Source organism: Macaca mulatta, chromosome Y (genome assembly GCF_049350105.2).
Source record: "Macaca mulatta isolate MMU2019108-1 chromosome Y, T2T-MMU8v2.0, whole genome shotgun sequence".
NCBI classification, from domain to species: Eukaryota; Metazoa; Chordata; class Mammalia; order Primates; family Cercopithecidae; genus Macaca; species Macaca mulatta.
In genome coordinates this window covers 3646665-3671671 of record NC_133427.1, presented here as the reverse complement: position 1 = coordinate 3671671, position 25007 = coordinate 3646665, and the positions used below count along the sequence as shown (strand labels likewise).

At 41.9% G+C, this 25007-nt stretch overlaps 1 pseudogene; it reads right to left on the bottom strand.

The window, feature by feature from the left end:
• Window positions 1-727: 727 nt before the first annotated feature.
• On the bottom strand, window positions 728-879 carry LOC114677266 (small nucleolar RNA SNORA48; annotated as a pseudogene).
• Between the last annotated feature and the right edge of the window lie 24128 nt (window positions 880-25007).

Here is a 25007-nt window from a genome sequence, read left to right as displayed (position 1 = left end):
GGGAAGGGAAGGGAGGAAAGGGTGTTAGTATTAGATAATTGACAGAGAATGGGAAACCAGGAGAGAATAATTTGGAGTGGGAAAAAAAGGGAGAGAGTAGATACAAATGCTGTTTGAAAACAGCAAATCAGACAGTTTCTCCTCACAGCCAACTTGTAGATAAAATAGCATCCCCTTGCTCTTGTGGATGTAATGACAATTCCCACTCAGCAGGTGTTCCACTATTATGACATTAGATCTGGTAAAATGCCAGGGCTGTTTGCCTGTTGCCATAATTAAGTAGCCATTGACACTTGACTAAGAATTAATAAATTAGTAAACTGTCAGTAAGTGGGTTGTCAGGTTTGAAAACCTGGCTGATTTACTTCCAAGAAGGACAAACAGCCTACGTCCGTAGAGAGCCTGGGATTACCAGATGTTTATCTGCTAAAGGAGAAGGCAGACTCCAAAAAGGGGTTAACAGGAAGCTGAACACAAGTCTCTCTCGCATCAAGATTTTCCAGAGCACAGACTGACTCCACAGTAAAAACCAGTGACTTCTGAAGAGGGATTCTGAATCATATTTTTCCCCAAAGATTTGGAAGTCACTTTTTCATGTGTCATCCTCACTCGTCCTCACTTGTTGGGGACATGTGTGTGTGGCTTCATGATTGATTGCCTTATGCAAACTCTAATTTTGTACACAAGTCTACGCTGTTTATTCTACACAGGTGGTCCAATTCCCCATTTATTTGCCCCTTTTTCTGCCATGCTGTTATCCCTTAAAATGAGTATTCCTTTTTTTTTTAGCCAAGTTGGGATGAACAAGGGGTTACTTTGTCCCTGGTGATATGAGATGGGCACCACCAACCAGATGCCACTCTACCCAGGTCAGGGACATAAAATGAGCTTCTTAGGGCAAATTAGAAGGGCACTCAAGGAGAGTCAGTGATAGGGTTTAGATCTGTGTTCCCACCAAATTTATGTCAAATTGTATTCCCCAGTTTTGGAGGTGGGGCCTGGAGAGAGGTGATTGGATCGTAGGGGTGGGTCCTTCATGAACGGTTTAACACCCTTTGCTCAGTTCGATTCTCATCATACTGAGTGACTGAGTAAGTAATCACAAAGTCTTTGGATAGTTCAGAAGTATGTAGCACCTCCATCATGTCTTCCTCTCTCTTCTTCCTGCTCTAGTCATATAAGATGCTGTCTCCCACTTCACCTTCCACTATGATTGTCAGCTCCTGAGGTCTCCCCAGAAGCAGAAGCCACCATGCTTCCTGTACAGCCTGCAGAACTGTGAGCCAATTAAACCTCTTTTCTTTATAAAGTACCCAGTCTCTGGTATTTCTTCTTAGCAGTGCTGAGGCAGGATAGGTAATCAAGGAAATTACCATGTTCTCTGTGTGCAGCAAGCACAGTAACAATGACAGTACTAAGCTTCAGCATTTGCATTGTCATTGAGCTCATTTAAGCAAAACAATTCTTCAGTAGGGACTTTCCCTTATACAGAGTATGCGCATTTTGATGTTACCTGTTCTCAAACTGACCCTTGCCTCATTTTAATAGTAAAAAGCACACCTGTGGGTTGAGATGTAAGACACTAATGAGACCTACAATGCATGAACAAGCATATACAGCCAGTGCATGTGTGCTCCCGGAGGACCACTCAGAACATGCTTATTAACAACACCTCTTCCCACCTCCTTATGAATCATCCAGGGAGTTTCCCCAGCAATAATCAATACTGTCTCACCGTAACTAGCAGTCTGCCCTGAATCTACTCTCTCAGGGTGTATTGTCTACTCTGCCCCTGACCTTCCAGATACTCTTTTTGTTTTGCAATAATTTATGCTGCATCTTTTTGGTTGTGTGTCTGTGTTTAAATTCTTTTAAACCAGGAAGACAAGAATCAAGGTATCACAACAGCCATCAACAACGTGAGAACAAATTAATATGAACAGAAAATGAGGAACATGGCTATCACGTAGCAGGACGAGGAAGTCCCTGATCTCATCCTGCAAAAAACCTGCACCACACCAGACTCAAAGGCCCTCCTGTATCCTTCAAGCTTACAGGGACACCCACCATCCTTCCAAGCTGACAATATCCCCCATGTTCTCCCAAGCTCAGAGTGGCTTCCACATCTTTCCAAGCTCTCACTCACTCACAGTCCATGTCCTCCAAATTATATTTCTCACAAGATTCCACAACTTTCTTTTCCTGCCTCTTCACTGCAGGCAGAGGTTAGAATCAGCCTCTCTGGTCAGCCTTATCGGAATTCCTTTTTCTGTCTTTTCTTCCCATTCGTTCATAATCAGTGCTTTTATTAACATCGCCACACTTGGACATCCTACGTGAAATGTGCTCCCTGTGGGGCTCTGATGGATATGCCATTTTAATTCGTTTGTTTCTATAAAGCAACTTGAGGCTTGCAACCCTGTTCACTGTTCAATTTGCCTTTTTAAACCCAGCCTCAGTCAGGCGTGGTGGCTCACCTGTAATCCCAGCACTTTGAGACACCAAGGTGGACAGATCACCTGAGGTCAGGGGTTCGAGACTGGCATAACCATCATGGAGAAACCCCATCTCTACTAAAAATTCAAAAATTAGCTGGTGTGATGGTGGGCACCTGTAATCCCAGCTACTCAGGAGGCTAAGGCAGGAGAATTGCTTAAACTCTGGGAGGCAGAGGTTGCAAGATCATGCCACTGCACTCCAGTCTGGGCTACAAGAGTGAGACTCTGTCTCCAAAAAAGAAAAAAAAAACAAACAAAAACAAAGCCAACCTCATATTCCACCATCCTGCTGAAACGCCTATGGATCCACCATCTCCCAAAAATAAATTTAGGGAAAATCACCTATGATATACAACTTGCAAAATTTGATCTGATGATTTCATCTTTCTGATTTGGCCAAAGTTTCAGAATGCAGGGATATCATCATCACTTTTCCAATACGGAAGAAATCTTTTTCTTCAATTCCTCAGCAAACTGAGGAAGTAGCAGATAAGTAGAAGTAGCCTGGCACTCAAAATATTTAGACACCTATGAGGGCATTTCTTGCCCAAAACGACAGCTTAACTTTATCGCTGGTGTTTACTGTAATCTTAGGAGGCTTGTGAATTTTTCTGATTCTCCAGCAAAGATGAATATCAGTCACCCAATAACTGATGTCACAAAGCAGGTGTCATGAAGCAAACATCTGCAGTAGGAATGGAACAGGAAGCTTACACTCTTCCTAGCTTGGAAACAATGCTCAACAGGGTACCTGATAAAGATAGAGAGTTAACACTAAGAAGTGTGCTGGGGAAATGCTAATTTTCTCACACTTTCCATGCTCATGCTGTGTGCCTGAGGCAGGATGACCAAGAGCTCTAGGAAGAGAAGGAGAATGTCTTTCCATTTACTCCTTACTCCGAACAAGTATGCAAACAGATGTGTGCATCAACAGAGTAAGTTCACATTCATCTACCAAACAGTTCAATAAACTGACAATTATACAATCCTATTTGGGGTTAAAGCATAGAAACATTTGGCTTCTTCCAGTAATAACAAGTTTGCGCTGGTAGTTCACTATTTAGAGCAAATAAACTAGAGAAGCCTGGTGACTATGAAATAAAAATTACAACTTTTAGACTTTTAGTGTAAGACTTTTAGAAAAGATACAGTAACTACTCACTGACAGCCACATATTTCAGCAAGATGCACCAGGTAGTTGTTTTTGAGAAAATTAATAACAGATGAATTTTAGGTTCAGAAAAGGCAAAAGTAAAAATGACAAAGCTGAAAGCTACAAACAGCTTGGAAAAAGAATGTTCCAAAAATATCTGGTTTCAAGATGCTCAGGAACTGGATTAGTTTTATCTCTTCTACCACCCTAACACATGACTTTCATCTTCAAGTTTGCCTCATGACCCAGTGTGAATGCTGAGGCTCCAGCCATGGTTTCTACATCACAGAAAGCAGATGAGGGACCAGTGAGGAAGGAAATGGCCTCTGTGCCAAGTGAATTAGATCTTTCTCTGCATTCTTCCTAAATGTCCCATTACATTTCTGCTACAATCCCATTGAATTTAGTTACTTGGCTCAAACTAGTTAAATGAGAGGCTAGTAACTACCATTTGCTTGTTAAATTTGAAACATTACAACCCCGAAAAAAATTTGAATTCACTTGAGAATGGACTTCAGGCTGGGCTCAGTGGCTCACGCTTGTAATCCCAACACTGGGAGGCTGAGGCAGTAGGATCACTTGAGACCAGGAATTCAAGACCAGCATGGGCAACATGGCGAAATCTTGTCTTCCCCAAAAATACAAAAATTAGCCAGGCCTGGTGCAGGCACCTGTAGTCCCAACTGCTTGGGAGGCTGAGGCAGGAGAATTACTTGAACCCAGTATCCCAGCCCGCGGGATCGTCGAAGCAGGCCCTGGAGGAGGGAGTGGGAATTTGGTGGGGGGGGGGAAACAAGTGAAGAAGTGAACAAGTGAACAAGTGAAGAAGAAGCAGGAAGAGCGCCATCTATTATGAGGTATTGATACAAAAGAGAAACAACAAATCTAGGGAGGAGGTAGAAGGTGGAAAGGAATAGAGCTCGGGCGTTTAATCATTAATTATTATTTGCTATGGCCGGGGCGCGCAGCTCCGGACAGGTCCCCCTTTTTATTATTTTATGATAAGAAATGACCCCTCGGGAACTGCGCCTGTCTTAGGTTGGGTCAACTCACCCCCACCTTCTAGGCCCGTCATGGGATAAGGCAGCAGCAAAGGTGGCCCTCCTGTCTTAGGCTCCGATGGAGATAGTGTCCTCTTACCCGTCATTGACTGTCCAGTTCAGCACACAGGGGAGGTGGTCTTATTAAGGTAAATAAGACTCACCATTTTCAGTCATCTCAAGGCGATGATAATGGACCTGTATAGGTTTGGCCTGGAAGGCCTCGATTTGTTGTCTGACAAATGCCATAAGCTTATTAAGGATTATAGGCCCGAGAGTGAGGAAGAGTAGAAGAGTAAGTAAAGGACCAAGAAATGGCAGGAGATAGGGGAGAAGTCCATCGAGTCCAGTCCACAAGGGATTGGCGGCCAGGCCTTTTCTGCGCTTTTCTAGTTCTTCTTGTAACGTTTTTATCTTATCTCTGACGATTCTGGATTTGTTGGCGTAAAAACAGCACTTTTCCTGTAAAGCCAAACAGATCCCTCCCTGTTCTGCCGTTAACAAATCTAGACCTCTTCTATTCTGGAGAACTACTTCAGCTAACGAGTCTACTTGGTCTTGTAAATCTTGTATAGTACTGGATAAGGTCTGTACATCTGAGATTAATTGATTGGATAATTTGGTATATTGGGTTAGTGAGACTCCTAGGCCTGTGGCTCCTGTAGTAAAAGCAGTGGTGATTCCTAGTCCTGCCAACAAGGGAATAAATTGTATGGCTCGTTTCGGTCTATAAATAAAATGTTCAATAGCGGGGATGGGGATAGGTTCATCTCCAGGGATGATATCAATGTCGGGGAGAAGAGTGGCCAGAACAAAGCCCTGTCCAATTTGTAGGTAGATACGTATATGCCATGTTGTTTCCACAAATGAAAACCGAGCCATTTATAGCACACAAAGGGTTGGTGGCATTGATTATGGAGGTACAGTTGTCAAACACAACATAGCCTAAATCGATCTCTTTAGTGTTATTATATGATGGTGAAAAGAGGCAAGTGGAATTAGAAAACGTCATCGGTTGAACTAAGAGGGGGGGGATAATAGGACAGGAATTATTTACTAAGGATTCATTTGAGTAATTGACATAGTGCAATGAAAGGTTAGGTATGGCTAGAGGAATAGGGGGGCCCATTTTAAGACAAAGCCAACAATCGTGGGTCAGGCTTGTATTGGACATTTGAAGTAAATTGTAAGTAGCATTGAGGATATCAAAGGTTTGAGCATCGAGCCTAAAATTATCTCTAAGCTCAGGCAGGGCTAAAGGGTGATATTGGAGTTCAGGATAAGAAGCTTTATGAATTTCTTCTAATTTTTTCTGGATGGTTTTAATTCTTGTAATATCTAATGGGCCTCCTCCATCAGAAATGTGAATGGGGGCGGTAGTGCTCCAACAAGCAGGCTTTCCTTTTTGGCCGTTACAAGGCGATTGTACAAGTTTATTAGTGGATCCTAATACTTGTACGTCATTAATGCCTCCAGTTTGTGTTTTTAGTAACGTGGCCATATAATATGTTCTATTGCCTGATTTGCATTGTTGATAGGATGTATAACAGGAACTATGTACAGAAGATTGGAAAGAGCTACAAGGGCATTCTAGGAGCGGCCCGCTAGGTGAGGTATCTCTTGGGGTAGACTTACATTTCCATAACTGGTTTGGCATTAGGTAAGCTGTCTTGCCCACGCAAGTCACCTGGATGATTCTGTCTGATGGAGGTTCAGATACTTGTCCCCCTCTGCAATCACAAGGCTGGCCGTATTGTTTTCGTAATAATTCTCTTGCTTTACGAGGGCCACCAAAACCTGCATAGACTGCCACTATGCTATATAGAGCGATTATTCCCCAAAGGAATTTCATGTTAGACTTCATTTTCTGAAAAACAAGAAGGAAAGAACTTCTCAGGGAGATTTATCTTCCCTGGACTGACAATGGTTATGATTTATTTGTCTTACCAATCTTTCAGGCAGCCATCTGGCTGCATCATTTTTTTGTGAGAAGATGCATACTGAGCCTCTTCCCCAAATTAAAACTGGATCGGGGCCATGCCATGAACTATCAAGTGGATCTTTCCATTTTACCATTGCAAACTGTTTTTGAGATTCAGGATGCCAGAAACGGTCGGCAGCTGATTTTCCATGACTGTCCAAATTTAAAAAATTAAGGATAAACAGGGCATGATTGAGTATGTTTCTGGGGGTACCCTTCACGGGGTACCAGCTCCCCCCTTTTAATTTTGTGATAATAGTTTTTAATGACAGATGAGCTCTTTCTACTATACCTTGTCCTTGGGGATTATAGGGAATGCTTGTGGTATGTTTAATTTGTAGGGTATTACAAAATTGTAAGAAGGTTTTGGCTATATAACCGGGGCCATTATCTGTTTTGATTTGTTTGGGTATTCCTAAAATAGAAAAGCAGTGTAATAAATGAACTATGACGTGTTTGGTGGCCTCTCCTGTTCGGAGAGTTGCACTGATGAATCCACTATAGGTGTCTATGCACACATGGATATATTTTACTTGACCAAATTCTAAGTGGTGAGTAACGTCCATTTGCCAAATTTCGTTGGGGATGAGTCCTCGGGGGTTAACTCCTAGATGGGGAACAGGTAAATATGTTATGCAGTTGGCGCATTGTTTAACTATTTGTCGAGCTTGTTCTCTGGTAAGTTTAAACATAAGTCTTAAGGTTTGGGCGTTTAAATGATGTAAGGCATGTGCTTTTTGCGCGTTGCAAATTGTCTGTAGTGACTGTGGCTATGGTTTTTGTTGCCGTGTCGGCTGTTGCGTTACCTTGAGTTAAAGGTCCCGGTAATCCTGAATGTGCCCTAATATGCCCAAGAAAAAAGGGAGTAGTCCTTTTTTGAATAAGTTGTTGGCATTGTAAAAATAGGTTAGCTGTGTCTGAAATATGTTTAATTTGAGACACGGTCTCTAAGAGGGGTATTGAATGAGCCAGGTAGGCGCTGTCTGTATAAATGTTAAGTGGCTGACAAGGAAAAGCTGATAGTGCTGCAATTATAGCTTGCAATTCGACCAGCTGAGCTGATGTATAAGTGGTCTGGAATTTAACGACTACATTATTGTAAGTGTAAGCGGCAAGTCCTGTGGAAGATCCATCAGTGAAAATTAGTAATGCGTCATTGAGAGGTTCTTTACTGGTAATATGGGGAAATACAACGCATGAAGTTTGCAAAATTGAATGAGTTTGTTAGGTGGGTAATGGTTGTCAATCGCGCCAGTGTAAGAAGCGCAAGCAATTGGCCAGGCTTCCGTATTTTGTAACAGCCAATGGATGTGTGATTGAGTGTAGGGTTGTATAATAGTAGAGGGTTCTATTCCAAAGTATTTTCTACTGTTTTCTCTTCCCAAGATAATTAGATCAGCTATTGCATCATAATAAGGCAACAAAACCTTTTTGGGGGAGGAGGGCAGGTGTACCCACATAATGGGATTGTTCTGCCAAAATAGGCCAGTAGGGGTTATTGTTGTGTTAAAAATAAGGAATATTAATGGCTGAGAATAATCAATGCTGGTAACAAATTGTGTTGCAATGGCATGTTCTACCTGATGGAGTGTTATTAATGCTTCTTTAGTAATGGACCTGGGAGATTTTGGATTAGAGTCTCCTTTTAATATATCAAAAAGAGGTTTTAACTCTCCTGTGGTGAGCTTTAAGTACGGTCGAAGCCAATTTATGTCTCCCAGTAATTTTTGGAAATCATTTAAAGTTTTTAAATGATCACGATGTATAACGGCCTTTTGATTAATGATTTTAGGTCCATTAATTTGGAAACCAAGATAGGTGTATGGATCTTGTAATTGTACCTTTTCTGGGGCTATTTGTAGTCCGGCTGCTGTTAACTCCTGTTTGAGTTGGGCAAAACACTGTAAGACTTGTTCACCAATTTCTCCTGCTATTAAAATATCATCCATATAATGTATAATATACATCTGTGCCCATGTTTCTCTGACTGGCTCTATAGCGGCAGCTACATATTTTTGACACAAGGTAGGACTATTGGCCATACCCTGAGGTAAAACTTTCCATTGATAACGCTTCATTGGTTGTTTAAAATTTGTAGATGGAAGACTAAAGGCAAATCTTTTCTGGTCAGCAGGGTGAAGGGGAATTGTAAAAAAGCAATCTTTAAGGTCAATAACGATTTTAAAATATTTTTGAGGAATCGCAACTGGTGAAGGCAATCCTGGTTGTAAGGCACCCATAAGGATCATAGTGATATTTACTGCTCTTAAATCTTGTAAGAGTCTCCATTTACCAGACTTCTTTTTAATAACAAAAATAGGTGTATTCCAAGGGGAATTACTTTCCTCAATATGCCCTGCTATCAGTTGTTCCTGCACTAACTGTTGGGCAGCACTTAGTTTATCATTGAGTAAAGGCCACTGATCAACCCAAACGGGCTCATCTGACTTCCAAGTAATGGGGTCAGCGCACCTTTGGGGTGCAGGTATGTCAGTGGCCTGAGCTAAAAATTTCCAAACCCCTTTTTATCAAGTTGTCCTGAAACCAGTATAGGCTGTGGGATACCGTTCTCTCCTTTTCCAAGACCTTTACCAGGGGTGTATCCTTGAGTTAACATTTGTGCAGTAACTATATCATTTGGACTACACATTATAATTTTCATTGGAGAGAGTAGATCTCGCCCCCAAAGGTTAACAGGTAGGTGAGGAATGACAAATGGCTTAATGAGGCCTGAATTGTTTTCTTTATCTGTCCATGTTAGATATTTAGAACTTTGTTTAGGATTACTGCTTTGTCCAATTCCTCTCAAGTGAGTTAAAGTTTCTGTGGTAGACCAATGAGAGGGCCAATCTTCCTGTTTAATGATCGTTACATCAGCCCCTGTGTCTATTAGTCCAGTGAATGCCTTCCCGTCTAACCATAAGGTTAGAGAGGGTTTTTGATTTGTAATTGGTTGCACCCAATATATCTCTGATGATCCGAAACCTTTTATATTTCTATTAGAGTGTTGGATATTATTATCTGTTTTAACCAAAGGTAGCAGGAGTAACTGAGCTATTCTAACTCCTTGAGGGACAGTAATAATACTATCGATAGCTCTGGCCATAATTTTAATTTCTCCTTCATAATCATTATCGATAACTCCAGGGAGGACTTGTAAGCCTCTCATGGTGACACTACTTCTTCCTAAAAGTAGCCCAAAAGTGTTAGGTGGTAAGGGTCCATATATTCCGGTATTTAAGGTTTGTGGTCCCATTTCAGGTGTTAGTACTGTGTGGGAGGTGGAACTGAGGTCCAATCCTGCGCTTCCTGGGGTTGCTCTACTAAGTTTTGAAATGGATTGCTGTTGCTGGCTGGAACAAAGCTAACTGCCCCATATGCTTGTTTTGGGGCCTGAGGCTGGCCCCTCATCCCGTTTCCCTGCCTGGGGGGTAAAGGATTTCCTTGACTGTCAGTTTTAGATTTACATTCGTTTGCCCAGTGCCTTCCTCTTTTACACCTTGGGCAAAGGCCTGGGATTTTTGCTTCTGGACTCTTATTTTGGTTTTCACAGCAATCTTTTGCAAAGTGTCCCCTTTTACCGCATCTAAAACATCCCCCTTTATCTTTACCTTTGTTAATGAGGAAGTCTCTCACTGTTTGGCCGCTAAAAGCGGTGGCCATTGCTAGGCCTTGTTGATATGAGGGCCCAATATCTGAACAAAGGCGAATGTATCCTGTTAAATCTGTTTTCTTTCAATAAGGTCTGATTGCCGCTTGGCAGGCAGGGTTAGCATTTTCATAAGCTAACTGTTTAACATAATCTACACCCGTTTCTGCATTTCCAAAGATTCTACCTGCCGTGGTCATAAGTCTATGCACAAAGTCTGAAAATGGCTCATCGGGTCCTTGTTTAACCGCTGTGAGCGAAGCCCCTGGATCTTCTTTAACAGGAAGTTTTCTCCAGGCTTTTGTAGCAGCAGCCTGGATTTGTGAGAACAATCCAGGATCGTATTGCATTTGGGCCCGAGTGTCTGCATAATTACCTGAACCAGTTAACATATCAAAATCCCAACCGTTTCCTGCCTGTTGATTTCTTTTAGCTGTATCTCTACAATTTTCAAAGAACTCTGACTTCCAAATTAAGTGGTCTCCCCCAGAAAGAACTGCCCTGACTAAGGTATTCCAGTCTGTAGGAGTGAGCCAATTCTCAGCTACAGATTCCACTATAGCAAGAGTATATGGAGCAGTAGCCCCATACTGAGAGGCAGCAGTCTTTAACTCTTTTATAATAGTAAAATCAAATCCAGTATGATGCCTCCAAGCCTGTCCCTGTTCATCTATGGTTTCCGTGACCGGAAAAACGTCTTTGGGGGAGGAGTCTTCTCTATGTCGGCTAGCAACTAACCCCCCTCTTGGAACATGTTGTCCAGGCCGCTGAAGTGGGCGCAAGGAACCCTCCATAGCATCTGAGTTAGGTATTTTTTCATTTCCTGTTTTTAGCTTTTGGAGCCTAATTATCAATGATTGATGTAACTCTTCAAGTTTAATTTGCTCTTCTAGTTGAGCAATCTTTTGCTTTAATTCTTCTTTGGGATCTATTGCTGCCATAACAATAGGCGCAGAAGCCTCATTATGCTTCTTATTATATGGGGGTGGGTATGAAGTAAAGGGAGGCAAATCAGGGTTGTGATATTTAGCTGCCTCTTCCTCTAAATCATCCCAATTTATGTCCGATTGATTAGGCTTATTAATTTCCTCCTCCTTTTGAAGCATCTGTAAAATTGGGTATTTTTTTGGTTTGTTTTCGTGTGGCATTTCTTTATCTGTTACAGAAGGAGACTTAATTTCCTCATGATCACTTTTGAGGGAAATGAGATCCTCCTCCATATCTTGCGGAGGCTTTGCAAGGTTAGGGCGGGAGCTAACCTTTAAAATATGCTCTGTCTGAGCGACCGCAGCCATGACTTGCGGATCGACCTCCTTCTTATCTATTAAATCTCTAATGAGGTTCCAATAAGAGAAAACGGTCACAGGAATTTTTTCTGGCCCAAAAGTATTACAATAGTCCTGCAAACAATCCCCTACTCTACGCCATCTTTTAATATCAATAGTTCCTTCCTGTGGGAACCAAGGGCAAGTGTCTTTTACAAAATCAAAAAATTTAAACAAATCATTACCTTTAACCTTTACTCCTCGTATCTTTAAAGCCTCTTTTAATTGTCCTACATATATTTGATGTTGGCTTAATTCTTGTCCCATTTTGGACGCGTCACTTACCTTCGATTCTGACGCGGCAGGTTCCCGCGGTGATCGGAAGAATTTGACTCCTTTTGTCTTTATTAGCGGTCGACCGTCCTTTGGCGTCCTCTTCCTCACGGAGTCCCTCGTTTCCAGGTCCCTGTTCGGGCGCCACATATCCCGGCCCGCGGGATCGTCAAAGCAGGCCCTGGAGGAGGGAGTGGGAATTTGGGGGACAAGAGACACGAGAAATGGAGACAAGACAGTGCTCTGATCAAGTCTCGTTTAATGGCGGTAATGCAGTGCCTTATATACACTTGGAGGGGAAGGGGTTGGGCCAGAGGCGGAGATGATCTCATCGCAGAGGGCGTGACCAAGTAGGTATTGGTTTCTCTGGTCGAACGTCATGTTGCACCTGCGCTGTCAGTTGGTAATTTTCCCGGGCACGGGATGGTGCCTGTGCTACAAAGTAACAATTTTCGCAGCCGCAGGGGAAAAACAAGTGAAGAAGAAGCAGGAAGAGCACCATCTATTATGAGGTATTGATACAAAAGAGAAACAACAAATCTAGGGAGGAGGTAGAAGGTGGAAAGGAATAGAGCTCGGGCGTTTAATCATTAATTATTATTTGCTATGGCCGGGGCGCGCAGCTCCGGACAACCCAGGAGGTAGAGCTTGCAGTGAGCCAAGACTGTGCCACTGCACTTCAGCCTGGGCAATGAAAGGAAAACTCTGTCTCAAAAAAAAAAAAAAAAAAAAAGAGAGAGAGAGAGAGCAAGAGAGATAGAGAGAAAATGGACTTCAGTTACGAAATACTAGTTTCTGCTCCAAATGTCATGGAATAACCTACTTGATGAGAGCTTAGAGATGACATCTTAGAAATGGGTTAATGAAGATTTGTGAGCCATGAGCACCAGCTCCTAGAAAAGCAGTGCATACCCCTCTGCAGGCTCATTCCCAAGCAAGCCAATTTTTCACTGTGGCGTTTGGGTCTCCTGTCCCTTGCTCCGCTCTCTCCACATATCCCCAGTCACCCTGGAGGTCAGAATCTGAAATGAGTCACCAGGGCTGCTATCTTCAGGAGGCCCCAGGGAAATTGTTTCTTGCTTTTTTCTAACCTCTAGGGGCTGCCTGCATTCCTTGGCTCATGACTCCTTCCTTTGTCTTCAAAACCAGGAGTGTTGCTTCACCTCCACCTTCTGTCTCTGTCTGTGTCTGCCTCTCTCTGTCACTCTTTCTGACTCTGCCTGTCTCTTTCTCCTTCTGTTTCTGTCTCTGCCTCTCTCTGTCTCTCTTTCTGTCTCTGTCTGTCTCTGCCTCTCTCTGTCTTTCTGTCTCTGTCTCTGCCTCTTTCTATCTCACTGTCTCTCTATGTCTCCCTCTCTGCATCTCTGTCTCTCTCTCTTTCTCTCTGTCTCTCTCACTTTCCCTGTGTCTCTCTGTCTCTCCCTGTCACTCTATCTCTGTCTCTGTTTCTTTTTATTGGTCTCTCCTTGTGTCTCTCATTCTTTCTTTGTCTCTATCTGTGTCTGTGCCTCTGTCTCTGAGTGTCTCTCTCTTTGTGTGTGTGTGTTTCTCTGTCCCTCTCTGTCTCACCTCTCTCTCTCTCTCTCTCTCTCTCTCTCTCTCTCTGTCTGTCTCTGCTTTCTTCCTCACATGTCTTTGACTCCTTGCTGCTGCCCTCTTCCAAGGAGCTTGGTGTTATGCTAAGTGCATCTGAATAATCTAGAATAATCTCCCCTCTCAAGAGCCTTAATCTGGAAAGTCCTGTTTGCCATGTAATGTAAAATATTCACAGGTTCCTCAGATTAGGACATGAATATCTGGGGACAGGGGCACCCACATTGCAGCCCATGGCAACCACTTTAGGATTCTAAATAAAACAACAAGGTCAGCCAGGCACAATGACTCACACTTGTCATCCCAGCTATTCACAAGGCTAAGGTGGGAGGATCACTTGAGCCAGGAGTTCAAGACTGTAGTGAGCTATGACTGCACCACTTCACTCCAGTCAGGGTGATAGAGCAAGACTCTGTCTCAAAATTAATTAATTATTACATTAATTACTTAAAAAACAATTTATTTTTCTAAAAGATATTTACTGTTTTGATGATTGTTATCTGAATGTTTCAGGTAATGGATTTTATTTACTTATTTATAGAGATGGGCTTTTGCTTTGTTGCCCAGGCTGGAATGTAGTAGTCCAATCATAGTTCATTGCAGCAGTGACTTCCTGGGCTCAAGTGATCCTTCCCACTCAAACCCCCAAGGAGCTGTGACAACAGGTGTGCACTACCACACTCTGCTTATTTTTGCAGAAGATTTTAGTAGAGACGAGGTCTCATTATGTTGCTCAGGCTGGTCTAGAACTCCTGGGCTCATGTGGTCCTCCCACCTCAACCTCCCAACATGCTGGGATTACAAGTGAGCTACCAAACCTGGCCATGCTGATTTTAAACCCCATTTAAATCTTAAAGCATTACATTGCCCCCTGTTTGATCACATTATAATATATGTGACCACGTTCGTATGACAGCGCTTAAATATGTTGAGTGTTCAAAGAAAGAACCACTGTTGCAGACTGACTGATGTTTAGAATGCCTTGTGCACATAAATATTATAAAGAGAAAAGAAGTAGTTTTCATTAGCCCTCAGAAGATTACGTGGTGAATAAGCCAGTGACATTTCACTTTAAAGAGAAAATTAAGCAGGTAGAGTTTGCTTCAAAGTAAATGTGTGCTGCACATAGGAGAACAAGAAGTGGAGAAACGTTGTAATTGTGGAAAGGGTAAAATTAACCTTTGGAATGTGGCCAAAATTCAAGGTAAGGAACACAGTAAGTTATCAGAACATGAATTAAGGTAATACAGATAGAGTTTTACAAAGTCAGTTTGCAAAATAATACCCAAAGACTGGCTGAATAATTAGTAAGATCTATAGTTTAGCATTTAACAAAAAGGACCCATTTCAGATGCTGATTTGTGAGCCAGTCTTTATCTGTTTCCATTCCTCTTTAGAGAACAGCTATCAAATATTCAGTATCTAACGGTGAACGAAGAATAATATAATAGATATGCTGGGCCCAATGGCTCATGCCTGTAATCACAGCACTTTGAAAGGCTGAGCCGGGCAGGTCACCTCAGGTCAAGAGTTCAAGACCAGCCTGGCCAACATGGCAAAACCCCTTCTCTACTAAAAATATAAAAATGAGTTGGGTGTGGTGGCACACACCTGTAATCCCAGCTACTCAAGAGGCTGAGGCAAGAGAATCGCTTGAACCCAGGAGGCAGAGGTTGCAGTGAGCCAAGATTGCACCACTGCACTCCAGCCTGGGTGACAGAGCAAGACTATGTTGCAAAAAAATAAAAATAAAAACAATTGAAAAAATTACAAACAGAAGTTCCATTGCATTTTATTTATCTCAGGTACATGTAACTTGAGGATAAGAACACTCATATTCAAGAGCTAAGTAAAGTTAGACACAACTACAGACATTAACGCTAGCAAGTTCTAGGAAGAAAAACACTAGAAACAAGAGGGGTGCAACTCAAAGCAAATCAAACCATTTCTTTGCATCTAAGTACATTCTATTCTTCATTATTTGGTGTTTGCAATCACATGACAATATTCCAGTGCACACACTGAATGTCTCTCTCCTCTCTCATAGGCAACAAGAATGGACAAGACATCTTAAGCTACTCAACTTCAAACTATGTGCAAGTGAACTTTAAAGACACACGGAGCTATTTTACCGGCACAGACTTGGAGTTGTTTCCTGGTAATGTCTACGCATCTCAGCCAACACAAACACATCTCAGGTGTGGCAACAACCAGGTGCAGCCAAGTGTCTCTACCCTTCGGAGAATGTGTACATTGGCTCATGAAGAATGTCGACACACCAAGTCTGTGAAAGGCTCATAAAGTATCATTAAAAGTCACAAAGCTCAGCACATGCTTTACAAGTTGCAAAGGAAGCAGAGATAAAATAGAAATGAACATAACTTGATGAAAACATAAAGTCACTTTGGACTGCTCTCAGAAAAGGAGAACACGCTGTATTTTTATTTAATACAGCCGGAACTTGGGAACCGTCTGAAACCCTGGAACCACTGCCTCCATTTTCCACTCCCCTCAGCCAGGCTAGAAACAGCATTGATTATAAAAAGTAGTGAACACTATTGCACCAAGAAAATTACATCCATTGTAGCATCTGCTAGAGTAAAGCAGAATGGAAAAATCAGAGCCATCCCATTATCGTAGGCCAGGTTCCCAAGTGCAGAGGAAAGAAGGGGTGGGGGTGAAGGGGACTGAGATTTCCAAGCAGAGTTAAGTTCTGGTCCTCATTTAAGCTGGAATGGGGGACATACTGCTTTGAATCTCTGAGACACTGTCCTTTTCCAACCCAAGAGCACTGGATTCCACAAGGTATTTTGAGGATGGCTCTATCACCAAATAAGCAAAGAAAGGAGAAAGCAGTATAATGTCTGGGGTACAGACAAGGTGCCTGCATTATGCTTGGGCCACCGTAACAAAGGTCCACAGACCAGGTGGCTTAAATAACAGATATATACCCTCCCACAGTCCTGGAGGCTGGAAGTCTGAGATCTAGATGTGGGCAGGGCTGGTTCCTCCTGAGGCTTCTCTTCTTGGCTTGTAGACATGGTCTTTTCCCTGTGTCCTCATGCAGTCATCCCTCTATGTGTATCTATGTCCTCATCTCCTGTTTTTATAAGGACTCCAGTTCTATTGGATCAAGGGCCATTCTACTGACCTTTTTTTACCTTCGTCACCTCTTCAAAGACCTCATCTCCAAATATAGTCACATTCTAAGATTCCTACAGGTTAGGATTTCAACATATGGATTTGAGGAGGACACAGTTCAGCCCATCACAGTGCCTCTTCTTGACAAAGCATGTTTCATGCTGAAATGGTATGCACAAGTCACTAGCAGCTGCTTGGCATATGTTGATGGAGAGAGATAGAATTCAGGCACTAGCACTGAGCATCAGAATGCACAGTAAGAGAGAGCATCACTCTTCCACCATGTTTTTGTTTGTTTGTTTGTATGGTTGTTTGTTTGTGAGATGGAGTCTTATTCTGTTGCCAGGCTGGAGAGCAGCGGCAGGATCTCAGATCACTGCAACCTCCAACTCCCTAATACAAGCTATTCTCCTGCCTCAGCCTTCCAAGTAGCTGGGATTACAGGCACACAACACCACGCCCAGCTAATTTTTGTATTTGTAATAGAGACTGGGTTTCACCATGTTGGCCAGAATGGTATCCATCTCCTGACCTCATGATCCACCCACCTTGGCCTCCCAAAGTGCTGGGATTACAAGCAAGAGTTACCATGCCTGGCCCCTTGCACCATGTTTTAAAATTTGTTTTTTAATCCTCTAAATCAGAGGTTGAAAAAGTAAGGTCCACTGGCCAAACTTGACCCATCATCTGTTTTTGTAAAAAAAAAGTTTTATTGGCACACAGCCATGCCCATTCATTTACATATTTTCTGTGGGTGTATTTTCAACCCAGTGGTGGAGTTGAATAGACGCTATGGAGACCAGATGCCCTACTAAGCCAAAGACACTTGGCCAGGTTAAAAAAAAAGAAAAAAAAGTGTGCCAATTCCTGCTCTAAATGATGGGATGTGATTTGAAAGAATTTTATTTGAAAGCATGGCACACTCATATTTGTAATTTTGTTTGTAATTACCCAAGAAATTCTGTAGGGATTGAACTATAAGTACGTACCAGTTAGAAGAAAACCTCAAGGGAGATGGGGCATAGGGGTATAAGATAGGAATTCTTGTGTGAGATAATTATGGAAGGCTGAAATTTCCTTTAAGGCCTAGAGGGTAAGTTCTTCAGGGGAAGGAAATTGCTGGGCAGAGAGGAAGTAAAAATGACTTGCAAAGGTTTGAAGCTCCTGAATCTGACATCTGGGCAAGAACTTTCCTGGATGCAGACACAATTCCCAGGCAGCTTACAGACCTGGCAGGGTGAGGCACCAACATTTATAAGGGCATTAATCTATTCTCATACTGCTAATAAAGACATACCCAAGATTAGATAATTTACAAAGGAAAGAGGTTTAATGTACTCACAGTTTGACATGGCTAGGGAGGCCTCACAATTATGGCAGAAGCTGAATGAGGAGTAAAGGCACATCTTACATGGCAGCAGACAGGAAAGCGCGTGCAAGAAAACTCCCCTTTATAAAACCATCGGATCTTGTGAGATTTATTCACCATCGTGAGAACAGCATGGGAAAGCCCTGCCCCCAAGATTCAATTACCTTCCGCTAGGTCCCTCCCACAACACATGGGAATTATGGGAGCTACAATTCAAGATTTGGGAGGGGACACAACAAATCATATCCATCAGTAAGTAATTGATCAGAGGCCAGGGGTAGCCTCAAGACGATGTGTTTTGCAGAGTTGTTTCAGACTTGTAGTCTAAGGGCTGGTACTGGCCTGAGGCATCAAAGAAAAGAAGAAAGTCAGGTGGGGATGGTAGAATAAGATCAAAGAGATGGGGAAGGATTATGAGGGTCTTGGGGAGAGAGGGCTAAAGCTAAAGTATTAGGGTCAGATGCTGACTGCTGTGAAATGTAAGATTTTAGAGATAATACAGATGTTGTGGTGATAAGAAGGACCAGGGTGAAGACATGACAGCTGTCTATTTTTTAAGCTATTTGAGTGAGGATACAAGATCACTGCAGGGGAGGAATTCAGCATTGGGACATTCATGTCCATCTGGGAAGTGACTTTTGTGTTCATCATATCTGGTCACAGATGTAGCAATGGAGTCTTCCCAGTCTGTGAAATGGTGGAATCCTAAGTCTTGAGTCCATGATGAAACCTACAAATTGCATCTCCATGTGGTCAGGCATGAATGAGAACCTGTTTATGATTTTTGGCTTCTATTTTTATGTTATTCAGAGCTCCAAGTTTCTTCTCAACCTTATAATTATAAATAGCTCAGGGATTATCTATGGCACTGAGAAGATCTCATCTCCAAGTCCAAGATTATAAGGATTGGCTCACCCCAGGGGGCTGGAATTAGAAGTGATTACCGCATCTCCTCGCCTAAGATTTAAAAAAAAAAAAAAAGAAATGAGGCTGGTTGCCCCACTCCTATAATCCCAGCACTTCAGGAGGCCAAGATCAGATGATTCCTCAAGCCCAGGTGTTTAAGACCAGCCTGGGCAACACAGTGAGACCTCATCTCTACAATAAAAATTTAAAAATTAGCCAGGCATGTGGCAGCACATGCCTGCATTCCCAACTACTCTGGAGGCTGAGGTGGAAGGATCCCTTGAGCCCAGGAGGTAAAGGTACAGTGAGCCGTGATTGCACCACTGCACTCCAGCTTGGGCAACAGAGTGAGACCCTGTCTCAAAAAACAATGAACTAGAAATTCTACATAGCAATAATTTTTTTGTGTATACCAAGACATAGACAGGCATCTTCATTCGATTTCCCCATCATTCCAGCCATCTCCAAACAGTCACCCCAAATATCCAGTACCTAGTGGACAGCAGGAGGATTCATGTCCAGTGCAGGGATTTAGGATTCTGTGTGGTAGGTCATGTAGACCCCACTGTACCCAGTGAAGTGGCCAATGCTGTCTTGGGGTGGCGAGGCTTTAAATCATCCCCTGTGGGGTTACACTGTTCTCATCAGTCGGGATGTTTGTCCACCATGTTGACCTCTGCCTCCTTAGTTGGTCCTGACAGATGCTGTGATGGTTTTACTATTGATCAGGCATGTAAATGAGATACAGGAAGTCTGCAGTCAACTGAAGCTTCAGCTTTGGTCAGTGTCCCAGGAGGATCCCATGAAAACAGACAAAGGAGAGAATGAGCAGAGGTTGGCCATAGGACTGTCTGCACACCAGGGTCAAGATGGCAGGAGAAGGTCCCACAGGTAACAGAAGACCCTTTCCCATGTTATTTGGGGCCACAGAAGTCTGTGATTCTGCAGACACTTTGTTGGTGACACTTTCTCACGGCAGCCCTAGTGTTGTGGTCTGAATGTCTGTGTCCTCCCAAAATTCATGTGTTAAGCCCTAACCTTCAAGGTGATGATGGTGGAAGGTGGGGCCTTTGGGGGGTGATGAGGTTATGAGGGTGGAGACTCACAAATGGGATTCGTGCCCTTATAAAAGAGACACATGGCCAGGTGCAGTGACTCACACCTATAATCCCAGCACTTTGGGAGGCCAAGGCAGGCACATCATTTGAAGTCAAGAAATTGAGATCAGCTTGGGCAACACGGTGAAACTCCATCTCTACCAAAACTGCAAAAAATTAGCCAGCATGAGGACACGCACCTGTGGTCCCAGCTACTTCGGAAGCTGAGGTAGGAGGATTGCTTGGGCCCAGGAGGCAGAAAGTATAGTGAGCTGAGATTGAGTCATGGCATTCAGGCTGGACAACAAAATGAGACCCTGTCTAAAAAATAAAAAATAAAATGTTTTTTAAAAAGAGGCACAATGGCTCATGCCTATAATGCCAGCATTTTGAGGGGCCAAGGTGAGAGGAATGTTTGAGGCCAAAGGTTCAAGATCAGTCTGGGCAGCACAAGAAGACCATGTATCTACAAATACTTTAAAAAATTAACTGGGGGCCAGGAATGGTAGCTCACGCCTGTAATCCCAGCACTTTGGGAGGCCGAAGCGGGCGGATCATGAGGTCAGGAGATCAGGACCATCCTGCCTAAAAAGGTGAAACCCCGTCTCTACCAAAAGTACAAAAAATTAGCCAGGCGAGGTGGCGGGTGCCTGTAGTCCCAGCTACTCAGGAGGCTGAGGCAGGAGAATGGCGTGAACCCGGGAGGTGGAGCTCGCAGTGAGCTGAGATCCAGCCACTGCACTCCAGCCTGGGTGACAGAGTGAGAATATATTTAAAAATAAAAACAAACAAACAAACAAAAAAAACTGGCTTGGTGACATACACCTGTAGTCCCAGCTACTCGGGAGCCTGAGGTGGGAGGATTGCTTGAGCCCAGAGTTTGAAGCTGCAGTGAGTTATGATCATGCCACTGCACTGCAGCCTGGGCGACAGAATGAGACTCTGTCTCAAAAAATTAAAAATTAAAAATTAAAATAACCATTTTCATGTTTTTATATCAAACTTAAATATACATATAAATAAATGTATTATATGTATACTTTGAAATTTTAGTGAAATGAGCTTTGTTGTACCTTATGTGAAAAAAATCCAGCATTTGTTCCTAAATTCTTCCCTCCTAAGAAACAACAGTGGTAAAAACAATAAGTAGCAGGTTTGCTCATTGAAAAAACTAGCACAACAGCCAGAAGGAAGATCAGCGACATTGACATTTAAAGAAGGACCACAATTTTAAGCAAAAGCCTGTGGTCAATTTATTTGCACTATGTTTGGCTTTTCAACTCAATGTGTTCCAGAAAGTTCTCAGATTTATATTGAATAGGAGTTTTATAAGTGAGTAGTGATGTTATTATTTGTTTTTGAAAAGCAGTGATATTGAAGGCCTTAGAGGGTAGGTACCTTAGAAATGATATATCTTCATGTGCATAGAAAGATTCCTTCCTTCCTTCCTTCCTTCCTTCCTCCCTCCCCCCACTCCTTCCCTTCCTCCCTTACCTCCTTGCCTCCCTCCTTCCCTTTCTCCCTCCCTTTTTCCTCCCTTTCTTTCTCCCTCCTTCTGCACATCCCAGTGTCTTCTTCATCTCCACTGCCACCATTTTAAAACTAATCTTTCTCATTCTCCTTAAAAACCTGAATCCTTCTGGTGTTTTTAGGTTTGACTAAAATCTTAACAACTATAAGACTTTTCTATCTGCCCAGTGGATTGATATATCCTCCTCTTTTAAAGAGCTGTAATTTCTACTATACATTTCTTACATTTACAAAGGTAAATAAGATGCAGGTTTCAATATAAAACTGTTTTCAATCTAGATGACATTTACCACATATGTCCTCATAGTACTTTAAATATTATTTATGCTTATATATCTTGTTTTCTCAGTTTTATGATGGAAAAGCAATGTTTTAAACTTACCGGTTTCTCCTCTACCATAATGTTTATAAAAATCTTTTTGTTGCTTGCAACAGTAATCTGAATTGATTTTTCTACCACGAACATAAGCAAATTTCTCATTATGTCATGAAATAGTTCTCATTATCCTTATTGTATAGAGGGGGAAGCTGAAGAAGCAATGGTGCAATAAATTGTTACAGACACTTAGTGAATCATTGATGCTTTTCTTCATCCAAATATACTTTATTTTTAATTTTATTTAAAATGTAGATTGAATGGTTTTGGAAATAAAGATAGATATAATTTGTTTCTCTTTTTTTAAATTATATTTTAAGTTCTGGGATACAGATGCAGAATGCGCAGGTTTGTTACACAGGTATACACGTGCTATGGTATTTTGCTGCACCCATCAAACTGTCATCTACATTAGGTATTTCTCCTAATGCTGTCCCTCTCCTAGCCCCCCACACTCTGACAGTCCCCAGTCTGTGATGTTCCCCTCCATGTTTCCATGTGTTCTCATTGTTCAACTCCCGCTTATGAGTGAGAACACGCAGTGTTTGCTTTCATGTTCCTGTGTCAGTTTGCTGTGAATGATGATTTCCAGCTTCATACATGAAAGATAGACATAATTTTATGGTGCCATGTTTACATAGCACTCTTAGGTGCTATGATAAAATTATGTCTTATTATTACTTACATTCAGATTTTATCAAAATTACTAAAAAGTTACATTTTTAAGCACTTCCTCTTATAGATTAAGTTGTGTGAAAATATATGATTTGAAATATTTTAAGAAGAATGGAGTACCAACTTGTGAATGGCAACATTTTCCCTTTTCTAACGCAATTATTACAAGAAACAAAGCTCTGCTTACTTTTTCTATTTATAGCATAAAGTAACACATAAGTAAACATTATTTAAATTAAGGTTTATAGAAACAAACTTTCATTTAATCTGCAAGTATTACAATCTGTCCAACCTAATACAAAAGAGAATGCAAACGAATGGGCTGTTGACTAAATTGAACCAACAAGTTGAGTTAAAGATTTTTTAATTTAAATTTTTAATAATACAAAATAATAGTTATAATGTACCTGCAAAGCTGTAATAACAGTAAGGCAAAAAAATTTATGTATCAGTGACAGAACTTATAAAGAGAATATTATCACAGAGATAAAAACATAAAAATACTTTCTGCTGTCAGTCAATATGTAACTGGCAAAAACAGAGTTGTGTACTATTACACATAATGTGAGACAGGTTAGTCTGTGTGCTATAAAGGACATATAAAATGGATTTCAAGAATTTACTGTCTCACCTCCAGCATGTAAAAAGCTTGGAAGTTGTCACTCCATCCTTCCAACAAGAAAAAGGCCCCCAAAACCTGAAAATAAATGACTGTTCTCAATTTAGAAAAAGAAGGTTGCAGGGCAAACTGTGACCCTAAAATCTGGATCTACAGGCAAATGCAGGAAAATGTGAGTTCAGTTTACTTGAAGCAGAAGCTATTGGAGCTATAAAACTGTAGAAACAATTAAATAAAAATTTTAATGAATTGTTGGAGGCTATGTCTAGACGAGCTTAAGGGTGAGAAACCTCTTGGAACTGCTGTCTTACAGTGAATGGAGTGGGGGAAAGTGGCTTCAATTTCATGGATTTTGGCCACAGAAATCCCATCAACTTTTAAAATTCAATAGCTCAGAAAAAGGACCTCCTGGTTTTGTCATGAAAAATGGAAAAATATCTAGGACATTTTCCATCACAGAGATCTATAGTCATGTGAAAAGACTAACAGAAACTTATTCTACTTAGGCAGAGGGCAACTACCAAAATCCAGTAGCCTTTTGTTTTCCTGTTTTGGTTTTTGAGCCATGGAATTGCTCTGTCACCCAGGCTGGAGTACAGTGATGTGATCATATAACTCACTGCGGCCTTGACCTCCTGATCTCAAGTGACCCTCCTGCCTCAGCCTCCTGAGTAGCTGGGACTACAGGTGCATGACATCATGCCTAGTGGTGGTTTTATTTGTTTTGTTTTTGGTTTTTTGGTTTTACTCCCTTTTTTTCCTGAGAGACAGGGTCAGCTAGGAAGGCTAGTCTCAAAACTCCTCAGCTTCCCAAAGTGACAGAGATTACAGGCCTGAGCCACCATGCTCAATCTTCCTTTAGCTGTTGTGTTTTATCTAAGGATGGAGAAAAAAAGAAAAGGAAGAAGCAGCACTTGTATACTCCTAGAAGGAGCTAAGGATGGAGAAAAAAAGAAAAGGAAGAAGCAGCTACTGGGGAAACACAAATATAAAAGGGCATAGAAAAACAGAATACTAGAGGAAGCTCCTGATATCTAGAGCTACAATAAACATTAAACATAGCTCAATCCTTACCCAGTTTAACATAAAACCTTACACATGGCCCAGGTTTGGGCCTCAGCACTTTTAGAGGCTGAGGCAGGCAGATTGCTTGAGGCCAGGAGTTTGAGACCAGCACGGCCAACATGGTGAAATCCTATCTCTACTAAAAATACAAACTTTAGTCAGGCATGGTGGCATGTGCCTGTAGTCCCAGCTACTTGGGAGGCTAAGGCAGAATTGCTTGATCTCAACACCTTGATCTTGGATCAGAGTGTTGCAATGAGCTGAGATTTTGCCATTGCACTCTGCCTGGGCGACAGAGCAAGACTCTGCCTCAAAAGAAAGAAAAAAATTATTGTCTTTCAGTGCATTGACTGTGGATCTCCCAGGATACCTCTCCATTTTAAGATCTTTAATGTAGTCACACACGCAAAATTCTTTTAACACTGTAAGGTTAAACTCTCCCAGCTACTTGGGAGACTGAGGGAGGAAAATTGCTTGAACCTGGGAGGTGGTGGTGGCAGTCAGCTGAGGTTGCATGACTGTACTCCAGCCTGGGCAACAGATCAAGACTCTGTCTCAAAAACAAAACCAAACAAAACCTTACACTTAAAGGTCTAATTAATTCAAAACTTATTATCACATATGTCATGTTTGGCTTTCAACCAAAAATTATAAAGCATTACAAGCAGCAAGAAAAAGCGGTCTGAGGAGAGCAAGTAAGCATTGAAACTAGACTTA